The sequence below is a fragment of the Zea mays genome, chromosome 7 (genome assembly GCF_902167145.1).
Source record: "Zea mays cultivar B73 chromosome 7, Zm-B73-REFERENCE-NAM-5.0, whole genome shotgun sequence".
Taxonomy (NCBI): domain Eukaryota; kingdom Viridiplantae; phylum Streptophyta; class Magnoliopsida; order Poales; family Poaceae; genus Zea; species Zea mays.
Genome location: NC_050102.1, coordinates 110,372,060 through 110,377,645, shown reverse-complemented (window position 1 = coordinate 110,377,645; position 5,586 = coordinate 110,372,060). Strand labels below are relative to the sequence as shown.

General features: G+C 42.6%; 1 long non-coding RNA gene across 1 annotated transcript; it reads left to right on the top strand.

Moving 5' to 3' along the window:
* Positions 1-3,862: 3,862 nt before the first annotated feature.
* LOC103632703 (uncharacterized) lies at positions 3,863-4,579 on the top strand. The gene is made up of 2 exons (XR_556101.3): positions 3,863-4,050; positions 4,354-4,579. It is a non-coding gene; the product is annotated as an uncharacterized lncRNA (long non-coding RNA).
* The last annotated feature ends 1,007 nt before the right edge of the window (positions 4,580-5,586 follow it).

Genomic DNA, 5,586 nt, shown 5'->3' with positions numbered 1-5,586 from the left:
CCTAATTTTACAACTCTCTGGACGGGGCCTCAAATACTGAAAACTGCAGGGGCTCACTGGTAAATTACCCTAGACTCAGTGAACAATGCCCCCAGAACGGCGGGTTCTATTTTCTTAATCCCCGAGGACTCTTTAACAAAATTCTCGGCCGAAGGGGTATAGTGAGTTCTGGACCGTTGGATTAGAATCGAAGGGTGACGATTAGATCTATCCAACAATCACACGGCCATCGACGAGAGCCCTCGGATCACGATCTAAAGGTTTCGATTCAATGAACGCCCAAACGCCATCCGACCGCCCGATTTCACATTGACGGCGATGATCCAGCGACCGAAACGGTGTCCGATTCTCCAATTCGAGCCGCTCGTTGGAGATCGGACGGTGCTCGGGTATCGTCTTCCCCTGTGGTTTCTAACGGCGGCGCCGCGCTCGCACGTCGCCGCAAACGCCAATGAACACCACGCCCGACCCCACTGTGGTAATCCCTATGTTCTAACAGTGTTGACCCAATGCGCAGATTAAGGCGAATTCACGGGTGGTAGTATTACCGGCAATTGCAGCGCGGACGACGCTGGCCACGGCGCTTGGCGGACGCGCCCTGATTTCACAACTCCGGCGAGCGATTAGAAGCGCGCCGATGGATTTCTTCGCCCAGAGATGCCACGGTTAGATTCGGTAGCTGCCCGCGATCACTCCTGGTCACAGGCCAACGACCCGACGTCGCTTAATCGGTAGAACGGCGGCGGCGGCGGACCGTGTTTCCCATGACAAGCTCGGTGTGCTGGTGGCTGAGGCGAGAGAGGAGTCGCGAGGTCGACGGAGAAGTGGAGAGGGGCGCAGAGGGCACCAATTTATCCCCCCCCGTGGACCCTAGCACAGGATGGAGGAAGGCCGCCCACGCCCGCGAGGATCACGGCGGCAGGTACGCCATCCGCGCACCCGCGGCGGCTTGGAGATCGGCACTGACCCGACGGGTCCACACGTCAGCCAGAGTCAGTGCGCGCAGTTGTGACGCGAGGGACGCGGCAATCTGTTCGTGGCGCTGACGTGCGGGGCGTGCGCGCGACCGTGGGTGAAGGGGTATTTGGGCTGTGCGGGAGAAAAGGTTGGATGGGTCGAATTGGTTAGCTGCCGGCCCAAACAGAGTTTTGGTCTTCTTCCCTTTTTATTTTATATTTTCTTTTCTCCCTCCCCAATTCAAACTCCAATTTGAAATTGAATTCGAATTTCCGTGGCAAACTTGTCTTAAATATCCCACTTGGATATGACATGATATGGATTGATCTATTTTTAATGAGTTTATTTAGTGGTGACTAATGTTTTTCCTCCATAAATTCTAGTGTTTCCGATTTAATGTTTATTTCCAAATTGGCTTTTACTATATATATGTATATTTTTTAACCTCATTTCATATAATCACGACGTACACACAATAAAGTCTCAGCATAATGCACCATTTTATGACTTTTATTAATCCTCTGGTTTCAATTAAGGTGTTCACATGAAATGACAAATAGATATGGCTCACAGGTATATAAAGGAGCAAAGTTTTCTCCTTTTAGATTTTCTTACAAAGTAGGTATTACACCGGCAGATTCATCCTTGTCCTCCTTGAGCTTGTGGCCGACCTACTTGGACATAGTCTTTTCTTCATTCTTCTTTCCTGAAGATCCGGGCTTTTCCCCGGTGATCAATTCCTTTTTGGCGTGTTCTCCCGACATCACTTCGAGTTATTAGACTCTAATGAAGTACCGTGTTCTGATACCAATTGAAAGTCGCCTAGAGGGGGGTGAATAGGTGAAACCTGTAAAGTATAAACATTGAACATGAACTTTACCCAGGGCTAGGATTAGGAGTAATAATGAATTCGCAGTGTGGAAGAGAGTTCTTGCTATGAGTTGTTCAACCAATGCCGATAACTTTGGGAGCAAATACAAGAGATTGTAAGCAAGAGAACTTTAGAGAGAGGGGAAAGAAAGAATCAAATAGTAAGTTAATGATCAACATAAATGAACACAACGATATGTTTCCCGAGGTTCAGTTCCAATGAACCTACTCCTCATTGAGGAGACCACGAAGGCCGGGTCTTTTTCAACCCTTTCCCTCTCTCAATCGATCACTTAGACCAATTGAGTGCTTCTTCTTAATCTCAAGGATCACAAAGACCCCACAAGGGTCACCACACACTTAGGTGTCTCTTGCTACCTTTACAAGTCACTAGAAAGTTTAGAAGGAGATGAAGAAAGCATGATTAAGAAAACCAAGCGACAAGAGCAATAAATGAAACACAGATCACACTCTCTCAATCACTAAACACTAATGATCACTTGTCTTAATTGTGACAATTGGAGAGATTGGAAGCTATGAATGTGTCTTGAATTGCTAGCTCATGTATTGAATGTGTATGAGTGGAATGCTTGGATTATTTGAATGGAGGTGGTTGGGGTTGTATTTATAGCCACCAACCACTTCCTAGTGGAAGCCTCTTGTTTGACCTATTTCTTAAAATTATCTTAGAACCTTCATTATGTTTCTTGATGGTCTGCTTGGCATAATTTAGAGAGTCAACCTTTTGACTCTTCAACCTTTCCTCTTCTTGCACACACTATGTCATAAGTTGATCCAGGTTCCATTTATCCTAGACATTAGTGTTATATTGAATATGAATCGAAAGGTCTCATACTCCTTTGGTAGAGACTTATTATCATAAACACCACTAATTCCTGTTGCAAAGGTTGCATAAGGTTTTTCTTCAACTTAGTTACTATGGAGATAATTTTCTAGATAAATGACCACACTCCATTTCCATCATACTTAGTATTGATGAAATCGCTCATCGTGGCATTGGCATAAGCCTTGGAGGACCCCGTGAAGTGAGAAGCTACCTTCTCAAGGTACCCCTTGCTCGTACCACACTATGGAATTGCCCCTTTATAGGGTCCTTGATGATACTTTTGATAATGACCAAACACTTCTTGTTTGATCTTTTCCACTTAGCCTTTTCTATGTTGTACTTGTACTAGAGCATTCTATGCTCGTACTGCGTTGAGCCCTCTGTGGGCTCAGTGGGTCTATCAACTTGGAGTGCATAGTCAATCTCACTAACTATGAGCATCACATCTAGCTTCCCACGCCAGGTATGGTAGTTAGTACCATCTAAAGTTCTATTTCCCCTAGTTGACCAAGAACAAGGGCAACATTTGCACCATTGCCAAATAAATTAGAAAATATTTAGGACAACCGAGAATAAAATACTTGAAACATAAAAATTGCATGGATTAAATATTCAATGTTGGTCAAATAATAATCATGTTTCATAAAACAATATCTTGCTCTTAAAATTCCAAATCATCATTGGATGAGATAGAAAGTTATAAGTCTAAATTAAATGTGATAAAAATATTCAATATTGGTTAAAATAATAGTTACCACAAGTTTTATGAATTTCTATGCAATTTAATTATAATTAATCCACGTTGGTTTCATAATTAACATAAACTGCATAAAATATACTAAAAATATAAGTGGAAACAAAATAGTCCAAAATTATCCCTGTAAAATTCTACATCTCATAAAATAACACTTATAGTTTTTATCTAATTTTTAACTTTTCTTTATTTATTCAATCTACATAAAAAGTAAAGAAAAGATTTCTAAATTCGCTCGATAAAAGGAAAAACTATTTTTGGCCTTTGTTGGCCTTTTGCCCCTTTAATGTGTGGCCCATCAGAATTGGGTGAGGGGCGGAGGCGTGTCTGGGACGCAACCTGGGCCGAGGCCACCATTCCAGCCCAACCACGCGCTCGACACGTTTCCGTATTGGCTCTGGCCATTCCATTTCATCTGACGATCAACGTTTCCCGGAGTAGTATTGATGGGTATTTAAGCCCAAAAAATTCGGACACCCCTAGATACCCTAATCACTTCACACGATCGCACCACTCTGTTCTCTTCTCCCTCTCTCCCTCTATTCTGTTGGACTCTGGCGAGGAAGACTCGATGTCGACGGCCATGGTGGCACCGCCGTGGGGCTCATGCTAGCTAATGAAGGTATTTTCTCTAGCAGCTTGGAAGCACAAAGCCTCCAGCCTCAAGAAAACCCTAGCCGCCACAATACTTGGGAACCGATCTCCCTAGTGCACTGAGCGACGAGAGAAGCTGTGGTCCATGGCGACTGTAGACTGAGGCATACCAACGAAGCCTATCTCTGATGGCCCCTCCAACCCCCGTCTTTTTTACTTTTTAGACCTTTTGCGAAAGTTATTCATAACTATGCTATTTTTAGTTTAAATTCATAAAATAAACCTTTATCTCGGCGCTATCATTATTGACACTAAAGTTATTCATGTGTAGTAGCAGGATGTGACCGCCCACCCCGCTGTCCGAGAAGAAGCGTAGCTGCGCGTCGCTGTCCATGTCAACAGGCAACAAATTGATGAATGGAACAGGGGGCAACACACTACCATGCCTAAGCTTGTATAGCTGTCCAATAGCTGCTTATGGTATTTTAACTAGCTAGCTAGCTAGTATTTTGTCTCGAATACTATTCTCACAGGATACATACATTAGTTTTTAATTCTTTTTTATAGCATTTTTAATTATTTCAGTTTCTATTGAACCCAAATATTTTCTAAAGTCGAATCCTCCATATAGGCGTGGAACTGAAACTTTTATAAAAAGTATAGTTTCGTAATTATATTGATCAGCTTGGTTTGCTACAACATACTTGGTTTGCTACAGAAGCCAAACTAAAAGTTGTAATTCGAGCACCTATACTGCGCTATATATATATATATATATATATATATATATATATATATATATATATATATATATATATATATATATATATATATTAGGTATATGCTCGTACGTTGCTATGATAAAACACATTGATATGTAAAAAATATCGTGTTTTATAATATTGACTCCGTAGCAACGCACGGGTATATACCTAATAATGTAATTAACTCTGCCACAAGAACCAAGTGAACAATGAATGTAGCATGAATGCAGACCTGAGTCCTGAGGATGGTAGCCTTGTCCACCTTGGCCTTAGACTTTGTCATGGACGGTGCAGCCGTAGTGTGAGTTGGATCGTCCCAGCTCTTCCTCTCGGGCTTCGCAGCCGACCCGCTCCCAAATCAGTCATCTTGGAGACACCAGCCACCAACACCCCAACCTTCTCCCCAGATCTCATCAACGCATAAATGTAAGGCAAGGGGAGGCACTGGGTTATTAAACTTCAGAAGAAGGATACAACTTTGGCATTGCCTAAATCAGCATAAATAAACTTAAGCCCTCTGGGTTCTGGAAATAACCATCGAAGAGCTCTAATAGTTGTCATGTTCCCTCTCGATAGGTTATCATGTAAACATCAAACAACAGAGAAGCTTTTCCTATCATCTCATCCCTTTTCTGGCCACTTCTCTCTTCTATATGGGATTCATGGCTAGTGCATGTCCTTTTTTGGAGGATATAAAGTGTAAATAAATCTGAACAATGGTGGTTAACAAGCCTTACAGTTTGTAAGGTTTACCATTGGGTAAAAGCGATCTGGTTCTATTTTAGTATTCTACCTATGTT